The 22,434-nt window shown below is 41.1% G+C and overlaps 1 protein-coding gene and 1 long non-coding RNA gene across 3 annotated transcripts in view; one reads left to right on the top strand and one right to left on the bottom strand.

Annotated features, from left to right (window-relative positions):
• The window catches only part of RNF144B (ring finger protein 144B), a 164,450-nt gene that overhangs the window by 50,893 nt on the left and 91,123 nt on the right, over positions 1-22,434 (top strand). The gene's annotated exons all lie outside the window — the stretch shown is intronic.
• Positions 2,241-13,585, bottom strand: LOC125102155 (uncharacterized). The gene is made up of 3 exons (XR_007128064.1): positions 13,451-13,585; positions 13,223-13,339; positions 2,241-2,376 (listed from the first exon to the last, which is right to left on the bottom strand). It is a non-coding gene; the product is annotated as an uncharacterized LOC125102155 (long non-coding RNA).

Genomic DNA, 22,434 nt, shown 5'->3' with positions numbered 1-22,434 from the left:
CTGGTGCCTGGACAGGTATAGGATAGGGAGAGGAGTTGTAGGGCAAGCTGTATACAGTAGGTAGTGTGACGCTGAAATAGGAAATTTACAGCAACCTACTTTCTGTGCAACATGGTTCTGCCCATTCTCGAAAGGCTTCTTGCTTTAGTTGCTCCATTGCACACAAAGTCTCTAAGAATGGCCTCGGGATCAAATATACGTAAGAAAATTGGGTGATTTATATTTCAAGAGTGACTGCCTCTTTGTATACCTGCTATTCAATGGATTGTGGAAGAATTTCAGTCTCTATTTTTAGCTGAGGGTTATGTTAAAAAAGACCCGGCCCGATGTGTACCTTACCCAGAAGGGGTGTGGGTATTGTGCACTGAATGCACGTCCCTTGATCTTAAACCCAGACTGTGAAGCAAACGGAGCCCATTGTGACATGTCCGACAACAGATCCTGCTGGGGCGTCCGGCTAGGGGGGCGCCAGAGTTTATTTAACTAACCGTGGCAGACAATAACGGTGTCGAGTTTTAAAACTTTGTGTTTCCTCTCACTCTTGTTTTCTGAGGCCAATAATGATTTGGGACACCATAGGACAATGAGGTTGATTCAAGCAAAAGAGAGCAAGACGGAACGGAGGGAGCCCAAGCTACGCGGCTGATTTATTCATCTGGGCAGAGACGACAAATTCCATTTTCAACTTTTTTAGCAACAGAACCTTAGCCCTGTGACAAGCTACAGTTGCCTGCCCCCATTGCAGCCAATGGCCACGTGATCATGTTCCAGCCAATAGAAGATAAGCATTTAGAAACTTCCAGAAGGGCTGCCCAAAAGGAGGGGGACAATGTTCTTTTGTTCTTTCTCTTTCCCTCCTCCTTCTAGTCTTGAATATGATGGAGTTGCCGCTTGCATCTTGGACCAGGAAGTGTGTGTGTGTGTGTTTTAAGATTTTATTTATTTGACAGAGAGAGACACAGCGAGAGAGGGAAGGAATACAAGCGGGGGGGAGGTGGGGGGGAGAGGGAGAAGCAGACTTCCTGCCAAGCAGGGACCCTGATGCGGGGCTTGATCCCAGGACCCTGGGATCATGACCAGAGCTGAAGGCTTAATGACTGATGCTTAATGACTGATACTTAATAACTGAGCGACCCAGGCACCCCCCCCTTTCTTTTTTTAAAAAGATTTTATTTATTTATTTGAGAGAGAGAGAGAGGGCTTGAGGGAGAGAGCAGGGGTGAGGGGCAGAGGGACTGGGAATAGCGGGCTTGTTGCTGAGCAGGGAGCCCAACCAGGGGCTTGATCCCAGGACTCTGAGATCATGACCTGAGCTGAAGGCAGACACTTAACTGACACCCCCAGGAAGTGGTCTTAAAAGCAGAACCCCGACACAGGATTGTAGAGCAGGGAGACAGAATGAGCTCAGGCCCTCAATGACTCAAGGAGCTGTAATAGGTGCACTAGTATGGGACGACTTAAAAAAAAAAGTCATTTAAAAAAAAAATTTTTTTTTTTAAGATTTTATTTATTTGTCAGAGAGAGAGAGGGAGAGAGAGCGAGCACAGGCAGACAGAATGGCAGGCAGAGGCAGAGGGAGAAGCAGGCTCCCCGCTGAGCAAGGAGCCCGATGCGGGACTCCATCCCAGGACGCTGGGATCATGACCTGAGCCGACGGCAGCTGCTTAACCAACTGAGCCACCCAGGCGTCCCAAAAAAGTCATTTTTAATATGAAAGAGGAAAAAAAAAGCATTTTTGTCTTAAGATGTTATTTTTTCCTTTATATGCAGTCAAACCTAATTCTTAATGAAACTTGGGTACCCATTAAAATTGTTTAGGGAATCTATTTAAATATACTAGTCCCGGGTCCCTGCCCCCAGGGACCTGGATTTTATTGCTTTAGCAAAAAAAGACAGACAAGTGTTGTTCTTATAAAGTACCCTTAGGTGATTCTAACATGTGACCTGGGTTGAGAACCACTGTCAACTTATGCTCTGTCTCTCTAACTAACTACTGTGTTTTAAGAATTGTGATTTCTGGTATCACTGGGGCACTTGTTCTGTTTTTGTAGCTCTGTTAGGGAAAGGAACAGTACTAGGTGTAATCTAAAAGAGCTAATTTGAAACAGTTCCTATTTTAGCTATCGTGAACAATTTTGGGGACTAGAATATAGATATCAACATACTCCGAGAACCCAGAAAGCCTCATAACGATGACAATATCCAAGATGGAAACATCACGTGCCTTTATTTCTCAGTAAAGAGCGAAACTTTAGCTTGTCACACTTCCTTTCCCTTTACCAGATTCAAGCATACTTCCGCTGAGGACTGCAAAGAGTTTAGCCACAGAGTGCAGGGAGGCGAATTCGTTCCTTTAAAGCTTGAGCAGTACCTGAGCTGGATTGAGGGAGAACAAGGGCAGCTTTAGATTTTTATTTTCCATTAATACTATTGATGCTTAGTTCCCTGAGGAGCATTGATGGGGATGAAATCCCAACGCAATTTCTCAGAATACCAACTCTACCTATTTGACAATGATGTCTCCCTTCCCTAGAGTGTTATTTTAGTTTCGGTCCTTTTTTTCAAGGTTGTAAGCCTGCTAACCCCTCGTTTTATTATAGAATGCATAGTATAAACATTGTGACTTGTGGACCGATGTCTAATATTCCTGGCTGTGTTTGTCAACAGCAAGATCAGTTTTTGTCTGTGGTAAGAGAAGTTTCAGGTGTGACTGTGGTGTCAAAACTCCCCCTCCTCCCAGTTTCTTCGGGGTTATTTACTACCAGTTTTCTTTTCTTTTCTTTCTTTTTTTTTTTTAAGATTTTATTTATTTACTTTTTTTGTCAGAGAGAGAGAAGAAGTAGGCAGAGTGGCAGGCAAAGGCAGAGAGAGAAGCAGGCTCCCTGCTGAGCAAGGAGCCCGATGTGGGGCTCGATCCCGGGATACCGGGATCATGACCTGAGCTGAAGACAGTTGCTTAACCGACTGAGCCACCCAGGCATCCCTACTCTCAATTTTCAACAGGAATTTGAGAGTGAGAAGTAAATAACCGAGCGGTATGTGTAATCAATAGGACTGTGAACGATGGAAGAAAGTTAACATATTGTGTTTTGTTCTTTTTTTTTTTTTAAAGATTTTATTTATTTATTGGACAGAGAGAGAGAGAGATCACAAGTAGGCAGAGAGGCAGGCAGAGAGAGAGGAGGAAGCAGGTTCCCTGCTGAGCACCCTGGGATCATGACCCGAGCTGAAGGCAGAGGCCCAACCCACTGAGCCACCCAGGCGCCCCTGTGTTTTATTCTTTTGATAGCAGTTTCCATCTGGGCATCTTAGCGTTTTGGAAATAATGAGCATTAAATGACAATGGGTATATTATTACATTAGAAATAAACAGTAGGTTAGAAATATACCGAGAGGCAAAAGTGACTTTGTGGGAACTGTGGGTTTTAACACCACAGGCCAAGGGAATATGAGGAGGTTTGACATCCTGTACATCAGGTAATAGGCAGATAGACCTTGGTGTTCAGAGAAGTTTCAGCACATTGTTGGGGCAAAAACATATAAGCTTGGACACATTATATAATGATAAAGAGGTCATTCATCAGGGAGATGTAATAGTTACAAATATATATGCATCCACAATCAGAGCACCTAAATATATTTAGCAAATCCCAACAGATCTGAAGGAGGAAACAGACAACAATACAATAGTAGTAGAGGACTCAGTACTCCACTTAATGGATAGACAGATCTGTGAGACAGAAAATCAACAAGGGAACATTGGACTTGAACCATCCTTTAGACCAAGTGCACCTAACAAACATATATAGAACAGATGGTCCAATAGATGGAATACATATTCTTCCTAAGTGCACATGGAACATTGTCTAGGATTGATCATATGATAGATCACAGAGTAAGTTCTAGCAAATTTAAGAAGATTGAAATCATACCAAGTATCTTTTCTAAACACAATGGTATGAAACTAGGAATCAGTAACAGAAGGAAAGCTGGAACATTCACAAATATGTGGCAATTAAACAACATATTCCTGAACACTAATGTGTAAGACAAAATCAAAAGAAAAATTAAAAAAATCATAAAATGAGGGTAAATGGAAACATAACATACCAAAACCTATGGGAGGCAGCAAAAGTGGTTCTAGAGGGAAGTTGATAGCAAACGGTGCCTACATGGAGAAAAAAGGAAGATCACAAATAACCTAATTTTATACCTCAAGGAACTAGGGAGTAAAAGGAACAGACTAAGCTTAAAGTGAGCAAAAGGGGAAAAATGTCAAAGATCAAAGCAGAAATAAATGAAAAACATGGATGAAATTAAAAGCTGGTTTCTTGAAAGGATAAATAAAAATGGCAACATTTAACTACACTAAGAGAAAAAGAAGACTCAAGTAAACTCAGAAATGAAAGAGAAGACATTATAGAATATAACACAGACATGCAAAGGATCATAAGAGATTATTATGAATAGTTACATGCAAACAAATTAGAAAAACCAGGAGAGATGGATAAATTCTTAGAAACACATTTTACTGTTCAAGAAGTTCAAGAAGAAATGGCTTCACTGGGGACTTCTACCAATTAAAAGAACTAACACCAAACCCTTTTCAAACTTTTCTAAAAATTGAAGAGGAGTGAACACTTCTAAACTTATTTTTTAAAAAGATTTTATTTTTAAGTAATTTCTACACCCAACATGGGGCTTGAACTCATGACCCTGAGATCAAGAGTCACATGCTCTGCCAACTGAGCCAGCCAGGCAACTCCTACCCCCAAACTCATTTTAGGAGGCCAGCCTAACCCTGATACCAAAGCCAGGTAAGGACATTACAAGAAAAAACAAAAAACTAAAACCAAAAAACCCCCTCACAGCTATAAGCCAGGATCCCTGATGCTCAACAAAGTGTTAGCAAACTGAATTCAGCAGCATGTTACAAGCACATGATCAAGCAGGATTTATCCCTGGGATGCAAGGATGGTTTGATATACACAGGTCAATGTGATATATCACAGTAATAGGACGAAAGGAAAAAAATCATATTATAATCCCAATATACACTGAAACTGATAAAATGCAACATCCTTTTATGATAAAAACTCCCAACAAATAGGTAAAGAAGGAATGTACTACAACATAATAAAGGCCATATATAAATGTTCCACAGCTAATAACATACTCAACAGTGAAAAGCTGAGAGCTTTTCCTCTAAGCTCAGGGACAAAACAGGACATTTGTTCTCGCCATTACCATTCGACATAGCCCTGGAAGTCTTAGCCAGACCAATCAGGAAAAAAAAAATCATTCTTGAATAGGAAGAAATAAAATTATCTATGTTTGCAGATGCAGGTGATATGGTCTTATACGTAGAAAATCCTGAAGAGGGGCCACTGGGTAGCTCAGTCAGTTAAGTTTCTGCCTTTGGCTGGGGTCATGATCCTGGAATCCCCGGATGGAGCCCTCCTTTGGGCTCCCTGCTCAGTGGGGAGTCACTTCATCCTCTAACCCTCACCCAGCTCGTGCTCTCTCTCTCTCAAATAAATAAATATAATCTTTAAAAAAAAAAAAAGAAAATCCTAAAGAGCCCATCAAAAACCAATTAGGGGGGCGCCTGGGTGGCTCAGTGGGTTAAGCCGCTGCCTTCGGTTCAGGTCATGATCTCAGGGTCCTGGGATCAAGTCCCGCGTCAGGCTCTCTGCTCAGCGGGGAGCCTGCTTCCCTCTCTCTCTCTCTCTCTCTGCCTGCCTCTCTGTCTACTTGTGATCTCTCTCTGTCAAATAAATAAATAAAATCTTTAAAAAAAAACAACAAAAAAAAACCCAAAAACCAATTAGGACTAGTCAACAAATTCAGTGAAATTGATGGATATAATATCAGCATCAGAAATGAGTTCCATTTCTTTTCTTTCTTTCTTTTTTTAAAAAAGATTTTATTTATTTATTTGACAGAGATCACAAGTAGGCAGAGAGGCAGGCAGAGAGAGAGGAGGAAACAGGCTCCCCACTGAGCTGAGAGCCCAACATGGGGCTCCACCCCAGGGCCCTGAGACCATAACCTGAGCCGAAGGCAGAGGCTTTAACCCACTGGGCCACCCAGGTGCCCCAATTAGTTGCATTTCTATACACTAACAACAAACTAGAAGAAATACAATAATCCCATTCACAATAATACCAAAAACAATAAAATACTTAGGAATAAGTATTTCAGTATTTATTTATTTATTTGACAGAAAGAGAGAATACAAGCACAAGTGGGGGAATGGCAGGCAGGGGAGAAGCAGGCTCCCCGCTGAACAGGGAGCTTGATGTGGGGCTCGATCCCAGGACCCTGGGATATGACTTGAGCCAAAGGCAGGTGCTTAACCCACTGAGCCACCCAGGTGCCCCAGGAATAAATTTAACCAAGAGGTGAAAGATCTTTACACTGAAAACTGTAAAACTTTGTGAAAGAAATTAAAGAAGACACAACTAAATGGAAAGATATCCTGTGTTCAGGGATCCGAAGAATTAACACTGTTTAAATGTCCATACCCTTCAAAGCCATCTATAGATTCACTTCAAAATCCCTATCAAAATTCCAGTGGAAACAGAAAAAAAAAAAAAGCCTAAAACTTGTATGAAATCACAAAAGACCCAAATAGCCAAAGCAATCCCAAGAAAGTGTAACAAAGGCAATGGCATTATGCTTCCTGATTTTACTACTGTAGTAATTGAAACAGTATGGTTCGGGCATAAAAACAGAGACACAGACCAACGGAACAGAATAGAGAGTCCAGAAATAAATCCTCACATGTACAGTCAACTAATATTTGACAAGGGAGTCAATAATACTCAATTGGAAAATAATCAGCTTTTCAATAAATGAAATTGGGAAAACTGGATATTCACATGGAAGGAATGCACTTGGACCCCTGTCTTACATACTTGAAATGGATTAAAGATTTAAACATATGGCCTAAAACCATTAAACTCCTAGAAGAAAACATAGGGGGAAAAACTCGTTGTTGGTCATGGCAATGATTTTTTGAACAGGACACCAAAAACACGGGCAACAAAACCAAAATTTAGTAAGTGGAACTATGTCCAACTGGGAAGCTTCTGCATGGCCAAAAAAACCCCCAACAAGATGAAAAGGTAACTGATGGGAGAAAGTATTTGCAAACTTTGTGTCTAGGGATAAGAGCTCATACAACTGAGCAAAAACCAAAAACCAGAACAAAAACCTAAAAACAATCTGAAGAAAAAATGGGCAGAAGAACTGAATAGACATTTCTTTAAAGAAGACATACAGATGGCCAACAGGTGCATGGAGGGAGGCTCAACATCGCTCATCATCAGGGACATGCAAAGCAGAACCACAATGAGAGCTCACCTCACAGCTGTTAGAAGGGCTATTATCATCGAAAAGACAAGAAATAACAAGAATTGGCGAGGATGTGGAGAAAAGGGTAGGAATGTAATTTCGTGCAGCCACTGTGGAAAACACTATGGAGGTTCCTCAAAAAATTAAAAACAGAACTACCCTATGATTCAGCAATCGCACTCCTGGTACATATTGAAAGGAATGAAAATCATGTATCAAAGAGATCTTTGCACTGCCATGTTCACTGCAGCACCATTGACGATAGTCAAGATGGGGAAACAATGTCAGTGCCCATGGATGGATAAATGAATAGAGTTGGGGGTGTGTGTGTGCATGTGTGCATGTGTGCATGTGCGTATTATCCGTTAAGTATGGAAGAGCTAACGTACAATTCTCACCACACACAAAAAAAGAAACTTATGGAAGGTGGTGGGGCTGTTAGTTAAAGCTACATAGTAATCACTTAGCAATATATAAGTGTATCAAATCAACGCATGATGCCCCTTAAACTTATACAATGTTATGTCAATATATTTGTTGCTAGAGAAACAAATATATTACTTCGAAATGTCAGTACATCAGTTATTCTGAAAAGCACTAAGCTTTGTATATAATCTCTCTTATGGAGACTGTTATTTTGCGGTGGAATTGTCACTTAGCAATTTGTTTTAAATGTATGAATTTAGCAGTTTATATTTATAAAGCATCTTACTTTAGCTAATGATTTTTAAGTTGAATTACACTAATTGATTATTTTATTTAAAATGCTCTGGGGGCACCTGGGTGGCTCAGTGGGTTGAATCCTCTGCCTTTGGCTCGGGTCATGATCCCAGGGTCCTGGGATCAAGCCCCGCGTCGGGCTCTCTGCTCAGCGGGGAGCCTACTTCCTCCTCTCTCTCTGCTTGCCTCTCTGCCTACTTGTGATCTCTGTCTGTCAAATAAATAAATAAAATCTTTAAAAAAAAAAAAAAAGAAAAAACAGAAATTTAAAATGCTCTGGCTCCTCTCTGTCCCCCAACAATCATTAGATATATTGGTAGCCTAACTTGAGGTTCCTTCTAGATTGTATTGTCTACTGTAATGAAAATGCTGAATCATTCTATATTTGAGTATTTATGTATCTAATGTAATTTATACCACCAGAGCCTTATCCAGTTAACAAAACAAGCAAAATCTTGAATTATTAAGAGCCGAATAAAATATTTTCTTTCTGTGGTGCATCAGTTTTTTTTTTTTTTAACTTTGCATTGAATAATCATTTAGTTTTCTTAAAAGGGCAAAAAATTTCAGCAGATCCATCACTGGATTTGTATTCCAGGACGTTGTAGGTTCTTAGAGACTGAGACTGGAAATAGAGCAAATGAATTATGTCATTAGCCTTACCTCTTACAGGGTCTATGAAAGGAATAAAAAGGGAGTAAATTCCCTATGAAGGGAATAAAAATATGAAGGGAATATGCTTTACCCTGCAAGCAGAAAACTCTTAAGATTTAGTTTGGATTAAAAATATGAATAGGTAAGCTTAATAATTTGTTATTGGAGAGGGTAATTGACTTACTACGGAGAAGGAACATCTAGAGCCCGATCTAGTCTGATCACTTGTTCCAGTTTGCTGGGATCGTGTGGTTTCCTGGGACACAGGGATTTCAGGGCTGAAACAGGGAAAGTTCCATTGTCTGAGAATGTATATTGAAGCTCACGGATACACTGAGAGCTCCAAATAAGATTCATTCTCAGTAGTTCCCGTCTTCATGGGAACAATAGTATTTGCCAGTATTCTAAGGTTTGTAATCCCTCTCCTAAGGACAACATGGAATCAAAGGGAATACAGATGTGTATTCCCCACTGTGAAGTCTCACCCAGCAATGAGTGTTTAAGTAAGAGGTGTCCCTTTTCACTTCGGGCAAATTCTACCCTTGGGCACAAGCCCAGACCCTTCCCATCTTCTTAGTGGCCTGTACTGGAGTCTATCCTACACTCCTTATTCTACTACTCCTCAGTATGCTCTCTTTTTTGAATAAATGTTCTCTCTCTCTCTCTCTCTTTTTTTTTTTTGCCTTCTGTTTCTTTTTTTTTTAATTTTTTAAGTTTTTAAAATTTATTTATTTGACACAGAGAGAGAGAGATCATAAGTAGAAGAGTGGCAGGCAGAGAGAGAGGGGAAAGCAGGCTCCCTGCTGAGTAGAGAGCCCGATGTGGGGCTTGATCCCAGGACCCTGAGATCACGACCTGATCTGAAGGCAGAGGCTTAACCCACTGAGCCACCCAGGCGCCCCTGCCTTCTATTTCTTAATAATGATGAAGCTTTTTATTTTTCTCCAACTGCATTAGAACCATTGGCATAATTTCTCACCTGGATTCCCAAAGTGGATTCTTACCTAGAGGCACCTGTATTAAATTTTCTACTGTTCTACATATTTCTAGACTGTAGTCAAGGTGATATTTAACAAATAAAGATCTGGTGCCTTGGGATTCTCTCTCCCTCCCCCTCTGCCCTTCCACTTGTTCTCTCTCTCTCAAATAAATAAATACATATTTTTTTAAAAAAGAAAGAAAGAGGGGTGCCTGGGTGGCTCAGTGGGTTAAAGCCTCTGCCTTCGGCTGAGGGCATGATCCCAGGGTCCTGGGATTGAGCCCCACATCAGGCTCTCTGCTCGGCAGGGAGCCTGCTTCCTCCTCTCTCTCTGCCTGCCTCTCTGCCTACTTGTGATCTCTGTCTGTCAAATAAATAAATAAAATCTTAAAAAAAGGAAGAAAGAAAGAAAGAAAGAAAGAAAGAAAGAAAAGAAAGAAGTAGAATTGACAGGACTAGGGGATAGGTAGGATGCTGAGATCTGGGAGTTCCAGAACTTAGTGCTGACTTCCGTGTTTCTGATAAGAGCAATTGGGTAGATAAACCCAAGTTCATATTTAAGCACATTGAATTCAAGGTGGTATGCACAGGAGAAAACAAAGAGATACCCCTGTATTCACAAGTTTTATATATAATCTTCCTATTGAGGTACCTGAAATGATGCCATCCCTACCACCATGATTACTGCTCCAATGAGTTTCACCAACAGTTACCATTTAATTTGTATTTACTTTGTGCCAGGGGCTCTACATATTTTTTTCTGGTTTTCACAACTACATATGGCAGTCATTATTTGCATTTTATAGGCGAGGAGATCCAGGCCCCAACAGGTTGGGAAACGTACTCTAGATGAGACAGCTTGAATTCAATAGAGCCAAGATTTGAACCCAGCATTGGCAGATTCAAAAGGCTATATTCTTTTCATAACATCATGCTGACTTCCCTAGGGTAATGTGGTTTAATCAAGGTGTTTCTGATTTTAAATAACTGAAATAAATCTGAACTAGCATCAAACAAGGAGAATTTGATGGAAGGGCAAGGAGTGTCTTGAGGAACTCAAAGATAGGAATGCAGGTGGCTTCTGGAGGGCACTGGAACTGAGAACTGGAAACCCACTATTCTCTTGCTCTGATTCTTGTCTTACCTCCTCTCGCACATCTGCTTTATTGTTCTTTCTCTGGGTGTTTCTGTAGCTCATGTAGATGTAGAATATTATGGCTGCTGCGTGGCTTCAGTCAAGCACAGAGATTAGCTGTCCCTAAATCCAAATTACAGACTCCTGGTAGAGAATGTCTGATTAGCTCTGCTGCAGACAGATACCTGTTCTGGGTCCAATCAGCTTTAGCCAAGGAGGCAGAATTACATCGTCCAAACATGGCTACCGTGGAATTTGAGAGCAACATACTTTACCGGTAGGAATGTCTTGACTCTTGTCTTTTCTCACTCATCTGGTTTGACTACAGCCCATTCTGGGTGCTCTAATTATTACACGGAGAAGTCTAAGAGTCCCTCCACCCCTGACCCCAGGTTTGACCTATGACTATAGTTCTTTGAAGAGAAAACAAGTCTATGACAGACTTGGCCAATATGTTCTTATGTCAATGATTTCCCCCTTTGGAAGGACATCGTATCATCACTGTCCCTCCAATCTTGTTTCTTATAGCTTATTTGCCTTTACACACACACACACACACACGAGTACACTTACAGTATCTACCCGGAAGAAACCACCTGCCTTCTTGCAGCTCTACTTCTGTCCTAGGCTACAGTAGCAGAAACCCTCTGATTCTCTTTGCCAATATAAAGCAAATAAAACCCTCTCCCAACCTGTCATTCTTACTATTTTTTTTTAAGTTTTTTTTTTTTTAAAGATTTAACTTTTTATTTGACAGACAGATCACAAGGGGAGGCAGGCAGGAGGAAGCAGGCTCCCCGCTGAGCAGAGAGCCCGATGTGGGGCTCGATCCCAGGACCCTGGGATCATGAACTGAGCCAAAGGCAGAGGCTTAACTCACTGAGCCACCCAGGTGCCCCGACGTCCTTACTATTCTTTATGATAACGTGGAGTCATAAACATGTGTACTTTCTATATTCTCCTGCAGTGGCAAAGAGAAAGAAACTCAAGGAGAAAAATTTATTGTTACATTTTTTGGTAGGTGGTCCAAACTTATGAATATTAGGTGTTCCAGAAATTTGTGTGCAGGTCTGTTGTTTAGAACTCAGAACTCATTATTGACTATGGAAATAATATTATACTTGGCTAAGTTTAGGTTTCTAGCTGAACCGTAAATGATCATTTGGTCTACAATATAGCTGAAATGCTAATTATTACCTTGTACTTTACTTGCTCTTAAAATTGGATTCTAGACTCTTTGGTGTCTAAAGCCCTGCATTTGGATGCCTGGGTGGCTCAGATGGTTAAGCATCTGCCTTCAGCTTAGTGCCTGGTCCCAGGGTCCTGGGATCAAGTCCTGCATCGGGCTCCCGGCTCAGTGGGGAGTCTAATTCTGCCTCTACCCCTTCCTCTACTCATTCTTTCAATCCCTCTCAAATAAATAAATAAAATCTTAAAAAAATTAAAGCCCTGAGGGCACATGGGTGACTCAGTGGGTTAAGCCTCTGCCTTCGGCTCAGGTCATGATCCCAGGGTCCTGGGATCGAGCCCCACATCGGGCTCTCTGCTCAGCAGGGAGCCTGCTTCTCCCTCTCTATCTGCCTGCCTCTCTGCCTACTTCTACCTACTTGTGATTTCTCTCTCTGTCAAATAAATAAATTTTTTTAAAAAGTACTTAAAAAAAAAAAATTAAAGCCCTGGGTGCCTGGGTGGCTCAGTTGGTTAGGCAACTGCCTTCAGCTCGGGTCATGTTCCTGGGGTCCTCAGATCGAGTCCCACATCGGGCTCCCTGCTCAGTGGGGAGTCTGCTTCTCCCTCTGACCCTCTCCCCTCTCATACTCTCTCTTTCTCTCAAGTAAATAAATAGAATCTTTAAAAAAATAAAAATTTTTAAAAATGTTTTAAAAAAATTAAAGCCCTGAATTCATTTCCTTTCTGAATGCTAACTCTCCTGAACTTCTCTAAAGTTCGATATTTTCTGGAACCTTCAATTTCTCTCATTCTGCAGGAGGGAGAGAGAAACCATGGAGTCCAGCAGGTGAATGACAGGTGTGGGCTCCAGGTGTGGAAAGGTGCAGGTGTACTAGATGCCACCAAAGGAAGGGTGGTAAGATAGTAAGATAGATTTGAGAGTAGTGAGTTTGCTGTCCTTAGTAACTCACCTAGGAAAGGAGAGCGTCTGGGGAGGACGGCTAGGGAAGGAAAAAATGCGTGGCTGCGATGTTTGATAAATAGGTATTGTTATTGGCTATTTGATGCCTGTGTATAAAATATTTATTAACTATTTTTTTCTTGCATGCAAGAGTTGAGTTGCTTTTCCCCTCAATTCGCCTGCACTAGATTAATAATGAGTTTTACAGCATTCCCCATTTGTTCAGCTGAATCCCTGAACTTACCTCCCGGGGGTGAGGCATCATGGCGGCACAGGAGGCCCAACAGGTAACGGGAAGGTGGGCTCTGTCCTCTAACTGCATGGCTGTGTTGTGTAATCCCAACGTGCCTTCATGGAGATACTGCAGAAATGTTTTTAGTACATGATTTCATCCCCTTTTCTGACTTGGACCCAGACAACTTTACATTCTCAGCAAACAGATGGACAGCAAGGTTGAAACAGGATCTCGTACCGAAATAGTCCTTGAGTCATCCACTTTGACTGTTCCCTCTTCCAGGAAACTTGCCTCTTCCTTCTTGCAGGAGGCCAGTGCTGAGAATTCATGTTGGACTCTCTTCCCAATGTATGTTTTCTATTCTTCTTCTTGGTTAGGATTGGGCTTCTGCTGAGATAAGGAAAGCTGTCTAATTTGTTTTGGCAAAACACCTGGCCTTTTGCCCTAAGTAGATGTTTAAAAATAGAGTTAAAATGTTTTACATTAACCTTCTATTTTTGGCCTCCTTACAAAAACGTTCCTGATGTGAGAACAAGGGGAGATTAATTTCACCTCTAAGTTTACTTCGGGAGGTAGGCGTGCACTAGCAGAGTGTCGCTCGGCCAGGGTCTTGGGCTCTAGTCCCCGTTGTGCCAGTCACCGGCTGTTTGAACGAGAGAAAGTCTGTTCCTTCTTCAGTGCCCAGGTTCCTCATCTGTAAAAGGGAATGACAAAACCAGCCGAAAGCATGCGGTGAGCCATCAACGAGATCGTGCATGTGAGGGTGTCAGATGTAGTAACACTGCTAGCATAACAGGTCCCTATTTGTTTTCAGAGGTTGGAAAGATCCTTCCTCTGTAACCAACTAGTTTATAATGAGTATGCTCTCATTCACTTAGAGATTTCTTGGTTCCAAGCCGAGAGTCCCGTACTCAAGCCCTTTTACTCGGTCCTTGCAGGAAAGGGGTAATAGTTTTCACCCCTTTGTCATTTCAGCCTCATTTGAATTTTTGAATGCGGCTAAAATAAAGCCCCGTGTCATTCAGGGCACAGGACAGACCTCAGTGGCTGCCTCCTGCTTGTTTGGAACATTTATTGTTATGTTTTCGGATGAGAGGGAGAAGTTGATATGATTATCAAAGGAACATCTTGAGCTGCCTGAACTGTTGAACGGAAACAATTAGCCTGAACTGGGCAGGCAGCCACTCAAATTGACCGTGTTCTTTTGAGCTCTGATTCCTGCCTCCCCATGTCCAGCTTGGGCAGCCAAAGGTAGGGCCCGCCACCTCCGTGTTGTCCCAGGCCCTCCCTGCAGGAGTCTGTGTAACAAGGAAAGGTTGCAAAGATGGGAAGTTTTGTGTTTGCTTGTTTTGCTTCTCAGAATTTAAGTAACAGCATCAGACTCTGGGGGACTCTGGAAAGTTCTGTCTCCGTTGGTCAAAGAGGATATGATTTTGGATCGGTGAGGAGGAGTGCTTCAGCCTAGATGGGCCCATTTGGTCATAAGAATGGAAGACAGGGGGGCGCTTGGGTGGCTCAGTCGGTTAAACGTCTGCCTTCGGCTCAGGTCATAATCCCAGAGTCCTGGGACCAAGTCCTGCATTGGGCTCTCTGCTCTGTGGGGTGTCTGCTTCTCCCTCTGCTTCTCATCCCATTGATGCTCTCTAAGTAAATAAAGTCTTCAAAAAAAAAAAAAAAATCCAAAGCAACATAATATTTAAAACAAAATAAAAAAAAAAAAAAGAAAGGAAGACAAGTGCTTGACAAGAACCCCATACTGGACCAGTAGGATGGTCAAGGAGACTTACCCCAAAGTTTCTGTCATTTGTCTTGACTGGTTCTCTCTCCCCTTTACACAGGGAGTGGAAGGAGCCTTCCTTCCTCACTCTGTCCTCGGTTTGCTGTGTTAATGTCTCCCGGAGCTGAACTGTTTATCTTCAGGAACCAACGCTTATCAGGGCAGTCATAAAAGCTCCTCTTGGTCTTCAGATAAAATGTGGAAGTTTTCACATATTACTAATGAGCCTCATTGGAATTAAGAAAATACTGGATATGAATAATGATGAGGGATAAAGTTAGAGGTGACTTTCTATGAGGATTGTTTGCTTTTAGTACATCCTGAAAAAGTTTATAAATGAGTAGTTTGAAAAATTTTTTTTTTTTTTTTAATGGCATGCCTGGGCTGGTGAAATTTTTTCTGCCATTAGCAAAGCTTATCTGCTATGTATCTCTCTCTGTTTGCTTTCACCCTTCCTTTTCCCCAGCGTCCTCTCTGTCGGCTTCCCACACTTTGTGGCCCAGACTCTTCCCTGTTCTGTAGGGCGAGGCTAGCAAAGCTGCTCCCTGGGACCACGGGGCACCACACTGCCTGGTAGGCATGGCTGACTTTTCCAGTGTGAAAGCCGTGCGGAGCGTTCTGTTCTATACATTGTTGTACTGCCAGCACCTCATGATGAACCTGGTAATAGCTTAATACATGTTTGCTGAAGGAATGCCTTCATTCTGGGTAAGAGCATTCCACTAAAGATGGAAGACTGGAGGAAGCCATCCGTCCAGCCTGATGGGGGAGGAGGAGGGAAGTGCAAGCGGAGAGGGTGTGTCACCGTGAGTGTCATTTTGGGGCAGGAGGAGTGGCTCATCAGGTGAAGAAGGTGGGTCAGAATGGCATGGGCAGGTGGAGAACCAGGGGAATTTGTGAAGGGGAAAAAGTTTTTTATGCTTGGCACTTACATGCAAAGGGAAAAGGGGGCAGAAGATGGATCTGGAAAGGTAGGCAGGTTATATGGTACTTTGAATTTTGTGCCATATAAAAAAGTTGTTTAGGGGGCGCCTGGGTGTCTCAGTGGGTTAAAGCCTCTGCTTTCGGCTCAGGTCGTGATCTCAGGGTCCTGGGATCGAGCCCTGCGTTGGGCTCTCTGCTCAGCAGGGATCCTGCTTCCCTCTCTCTCTCTGCCTGTCTCTCTGCCTACTTGTGGATCTCCGTCTATCAAATAAATAAATAAAATCTTAAAAAAAATAGTTTAGGTGGCATTGAATCTCATAGGTCATTTGATTTGATGAGTCATTATTTAACTAATTTTTTATAGCAATTATTTCACAGTAAATAGGTGGGTCTATGGGTCCATGTTCGAAACAAAAATTTGCTGTGCTCACAATCTAAGATCTTGGAAGTTTTAGGGGATTCTACCTGACTTAGAGGTGAAAACATAGGAGTCATAATGTAACCCCAAATGGCCTATATCATGAGACAGCTCTCTAGCCCAATCTGTATTTAAATGAGCCTTTTCTGATATATCAGCTACTAAACATTTATGAATGTTATTGAACTTAGATCTTTTCCTATAATGACTACTTCTGTGAAAAGATGAAGTAACATATACAAAAGACTTAGTACCAAGTACTCTGCCTGACACACAGTGGGTGCTCAACAGTATAATCTGTTTCTTCCCGCAACTGGCCAGACCTGAGGAAGCTTCCACTTTATGAACGTTTAGGAGAAATTGTTAAAAAAAAAAAATCACAAAAACAAAAACACCAAAACCCACGACACCCTGTCTCCAAGTGTGTATTTGTTGAAATATCCGCTAATTCTTTGGTAGGAGTTTGGAATTTCCTTGGTGATTTTAAACAAGATTTCCTCTATTAAATGTGCTCATTGTGTAAGTCTGAGATCACCAGGGCTGATCTGATGTGAACACAGAGTCTTCAAAGCCTTGGTGGGACTACCTGTTTAACAGTTGCTTACATTTAAAAAATATTTCTAGCCCCTGACACCTCAGGGTTCAGTGAATCATGCTGAGACACTGATTCTCGACAGGCAAGAATATGTTTTTCTCCTGGATTTGTAGGTGGGCAATAGGTTAACTGATATCTACTGGTACCTGTGAATGCTGAGGAGGAATTGAGATGCCAGGTTGGAAAATGAAAACTTGCACTACGTGTTTGCTGGGTACCATCCAGAAGTATTGCATGCTGTTTGGTTTGTTTTGATTAAATTCCAAGGTGATACAATCATCCGGCTGTTAAAAATAATTAATTGTCTTGTTCCTACTCAGAAGTGTAGTGATTACGGATTTGCAAGTCCAAATGCTTTTGCAGTGGGACACTGGAACACAACTGTTGTTACTGGGACTGAGCCTTTAGGTGAGCAGGGCAGATCACCAGGTCACATCGCCAAGACACCTTTCAGGGACCATCTATTTCTCTGGAGATGTGAGATTTTTCCAAACTCCAGTTACTAGAAGTGATAGAATGATTAAGCCACTTGGACAAAAACAAAGCAAAACCGTCCCAAATATAAAAAGTAGAGATTTTGAAGATCACATTTCCTAATTACATGTTTTAATTCAATTGGAAATCAATAATAAAAATTTGACCTCCCAAAATACCATTTGAAACTAAAAAATACTCTCCCAGATAAACTTTTGATCAAAGAGTAAATTGAAAAGATGGTACATTCTTTATTATTATTATTATTATTTTAAAATTTTTAAGGTTTTATTTATTCATTTAACAGAGAGGGAGAGTAAAAGTAGGGAGAGCAGCAGGCAGAGTAGGAGGGAGAAGCAGGCTCCCTGCTGAGCTAGGAGCCAAATGTGGGACTCGATCCCAGGACCCTAGGACCAGGACCTGAGCCGAAGGCAGCCGCTTAACAAACTGAGCCACCCACGTGTCCCGAAATGGTACATTCTTTAGAAAGCAGTAAAAATTATACTTTGTACCCCAATTTTTAGGGCATAGTATATACCCAAAACTTTGCTCCAAGGAAAACTTAAAACAGTAAATATATATATATACACATGTATGTGTATATGTATATATATATATATATATATAAAACACATATTACATATATAATATATATCTTTTATTCATGAAGAAAAGATTAGCAGAATATCTACTTCCCTCAAAAAAGAAAAAAAAGTTTCTGATAAAGTTGAAAGAATTAATGAAATAGGAAGAAAAAAGCATAAAGACTAAATAAGACAAAAATTGGGAAAAGTAAAAAATTTTTAAGTTAGGATTGAGGAAACAGACACAACCATATAAGCAAGGGAGTCCAAAAGAATTATAAGAAATATACATGAAAGGGGCACCTGGGTGGCTCAGTGGGTTAAAGCCTCTGCCTTCAGCTCAGGTCATGATCCCAGGGTCCTGGGATCGAGCCCCACATCGGGCTCTCTGCTCTGCAGGGAGCCTGCTTCCTCCTCCTCTCTCTCTCTCTGCCTGCCTCTCTGCCTACTTGTGATCTCTGTCTGTCAAATAAATAAATAAAATCTTAAAAAAAAAAAAGAAATATACATGAAAACTGTGCAGAAGTCTATAGAAACACATTTGAAAATACGGAAGAAAAAACATAAATGACCAGTATCGACTCATCCAGAAGTTTCAAAAAGATCATCAGAAGTCTCAGTTTTTGCCTGTTGTGGCATTGGTTCTGGACTCATGATTTTTTTTTTTTAAAGATTTTATTTATTTATTTGAGAGACAGAGACCACAAGTAGGCAGAGAGGCAGGCAGAGAAAGAGGAAGGGAAGCAGGCTCCCCGCTGAGCACAGAAGCCTGACGTGGGGCTCGATCCCAGGACCCTGAGATCATGACTTGAGCCGAAGGCAGAGGCTTTAACCTACTGAGCCACCCAGGCACCCCTGGACTCATGATTTTGGCATGCACTGAAATAAGATGGGATGGTAATCCTCTACCTTATTATACCAGGTTGTGTGGTGGTCTCTAATGGTGTGTCTGATGTTTGTGTTGTGAAGAATGTTTTTACTTTAACACATGCTTAAATATAACCCTGTATCCCCCCCACCCCCAAGTTCTCTCCAAATGCAAGTTAGTTTACACCCTCTTTAAAGGACAGCATGTAGTTCGCTGGCTAATAAAATGAAACTTGTTCCTACATTGGTGGCTGAGGACAACTAATTCGTCCCAGGCCTGCTGTTGGGAGAGGTACTCAGTGCTCCTAGGCCTGCCCGAAGGTATACCAGATGGTTGTGCCATCCCCTCTTCACCCACCTCTGTGGCCTACAGAAAGCATGAAGCTGCCAGGCTGACTTCAGTGCGAAGTGTGGGAATCTAAGTGTTCTAGGTGCAGTGGTTTTGTCATTTTCGTGTGGTGTAAATTGATAACCAAATAACTTTAAAATTTACTTTGAGGGATAACTGGGTGGCTCAGTGGGTTAAGCCTCTGCCTTCAGCTCAGATCATGATCTCAGGGTCCTGGGATCGAGCCCTGCATCGGGCTCTCTGCTCAGCGGGGAGTCTGCTTCCCCCTCTCCCTCTGCCTGCCTCTCTGCCTACTTGTGATCTCTCTCTCTCTGTTAAATAAATAAAATCTTTAAAAAAACAAAATTTACTTTGAAATAGTTCCCTTTTGCAGAAAATGAGCTAAAGAGTTGAAAAGTTTCATGAAAAATTGAATTTCTGAATTCTGAATTTCTAAATTTCTGAATTTCTGTCTCTTAAGAAAGATGATAATGAGGGGCACCCAGGTGGCTCAGTCAGTTAAGGGTCTGCCTTCAGCTCAGGTCATGATCCCAGGGTTCTGGGATCAAGCCCCACATTAGGCTCTCTCTTTGGCGGGGAGCCTGCTTCCCTTTCTCTCTCTGCCTCCCTCTCTGCCTACTTGTGATCTCTCTCTCTATCAAATAAATAAATAAAATCTCTTAAAAAAAAAAGTGAAGTCATCGCTATTGATTTATTGGCTCCATTAGCGGAAGATGAGTTAACACACAGATTATACTAGTTTCATATAAATGTTACCAGATGCTTCAGAAAGAAAGTCAATTACATTTTTTATCTGAATGGTGTAATTATTTTCATAAAATTCAGAAAAGCTTTTAGAAACACCATTCCCCTGAAGTTTAAATATTTAATATTACTGTGAATTCCATTATAAATTTGATTTAAAAGTTTACCATCAAAAAATTAAAAAAATATATATATATTTCTTTTTTTTTTTTAAGGGAGGAAGGGGGAGGGGTAGAGGGAGAGGGAGAATCTTAAGCAGACTCCATGCTTAGCATGGAGCCCCTCGTGGGGCTCAATCCCATGACCCCGAGATCATGACCTGAGCTGAAATCAAGAGTCTAACACTTAGCTGACTGAGCTACCCAGGTGTCCCTGAAGTTTATATTTTTAACAGCTGTATTGAGGTAAAATTTATGTACCAGAAGTTTTACCCATTTTAAGTGCACTGTTGGAAGACTTTCAGAAAAGTTGTGCAATTGTACAAACATCATGCCATTCAGTTTTAGAACACTTCCCGTCCCCCCCGCCCCGAGGAAGCTGCCGGGCACTCTCTGGATTCAACCCCCACATTCAGATCCAGCCCCTGGCAGGTGCTGAAAATGATTTCTTTTTCAGTGAGAACACAAATAAGGACTTTCATGGGGCACAATGTCCAAGTATATACAATGGAATTACTAGGATAAAAAATCTGTGAAACAAATAAAATCTTAAAAAAAAAAAAAAAAAAAGGACTGGGGGTGCCTGGGTGGCTCAGTCGGTTAAGCGTCTGCCTTCGGCTCAGATCATGATCCCAGGGTCCTGGGATCGAGCCCCGCATCGGGCTCCCTGCTCAGTGGGAAGCCTGCTGCTCCCTCTCCCACTCTCCCTGCTTGTGTTCCTACTCTTGCTCTGTCTCTCTCTGTCAAATAAATAAATACAATATTTAAAAAAAAAAAAAAGGACTGATCTTACTGGGGCACCTGGGTGGCTCAATTGGTTAAGTGTCTGCCTTCAGCTCAGGTCATGATCTCTGGGTCCTGGGATCAAGCCCCGTATGGGGCTCCCCACTCAGAAGGCAGTACTTTTCCCTTTGCCCCTCCTCCATGCTTATGTTTTCTCCCCCTTTCTCTCAAAATAAATACAATCTTTAAAAAAAAATCCATGGAATAGAAACGTGCATATATAATGGCATAGAGAAGTCATTATTTCTTTCAAACAAACTACAATGAAAGTAGAACTAACAGCCAAATTTCACAAATACTCTTCTATATACACTGAGTTGGTGAACTACAGCATTTTTGTGTTGCAGCTGATGTGGAGTATGAAAAGTTCTTTGGCATCCAGCATGTGTTTTCTGTCCTTGCTGGTCATCCTCAATCAGATTTTACAAATATTTTGAGTCTTTGAAGAACTGCTTTGTAAATCAGTGCTAATCAATAATATTGACCGTTTTTTTCTTTTGCAAAAGAGTCCTCTAAATTTGTATTTTGTTTGAGATCAATTAGAAATTTCTAGTTAAAGTATTAATTAACGGAGCAAGCAAAAGAAATATTCAGGTTTTGAGGTTTTGCAAATTGCAGTTATGGAAAACAAACCTTGCAAACAGGAAGGTGCTAGAATTTATCCTTATAAGGTAGGAACTGAGCAAGGTAAGTGAAAAGAATTCAAATATGGTATACAAGGTTTAATTTTGAAATTTTATAGTTGCACTTAGAATATCTGGAATTGAGGGAAGATTCTTTTGATAGAAATACTATTTTTAGTAGGATACACTTGTGTTTTCCTCAAGAATTCAAAATAGATTGAATTTGAGAAGGTCTGTGATTTCAAGGGATCTAACTTTGATTTGAATCATAAGTAGAATTCATTTTATGAATTTTTTTGTATAACTATTTCTCCAAGAAAGATAGTAAAAACAAAAAAAAAATACAGTATCTTTTAGAATACTTTGGCTTAAATATTTACAGGTCTCAGTATAAAATACAAATTAAGAATACACTCCATGCAGTAGAATTTTCTCTGAGCTTACCAGGTATTTGGGCAGTGAAGAGAAAGTATCTCTCAATTAAAAATATTATGGTTGGAGGACAAGGGGAGATGGAGAGGAGAAGGGAGTTGAGGGAAATTGGAAGGGGAGGTGAACCATGAGAGTCTATGGACTCTGAAAAACGATCTGAGAATTTTGAAGGGGTGGGGGGTGGGAGGTTGGGGGCACCAGGTGGTGGGTATTGTAGAGGGCACGGATTGCATGGAGCACTGGGTCTGGTGCAAAAATAATGAATACTGTTATGCTGAAAAAATAAAAAAAAATTAAAAAAATATTATGGTCTATAGAAAAGAGTCTATTCAAGGGTTCAGTAATTTCAAATATATTAACATGAAATATACCTTTGAAGAACAGTCCAGGAATTTTTATAAAAAAATAAAAAATAAGATTATAATGAAAATATAACATCTTTCATAAAAATAGCAATGATTCAGTATTGGTACCAAACTGATTAAGTACTTGA

The sequence above is a fragment of the Lutra lutra genome, chromosome 6, assembly GCF_902655055.1.
Source record: "Lutra lutra chromosome 6, mLutLut1.2, whole genome shotgun sequence".
Lineage (NCBI taxonomy): Eukaryota > Metazoa > Chordata > Mammalia > Carnivora > Mustelidae > Lutra > Lutra lutra.
Note: the sequence above shows the minus strand (reverse complement) of the source record. Positions and strands in the feature narration are given on the sequence as shown.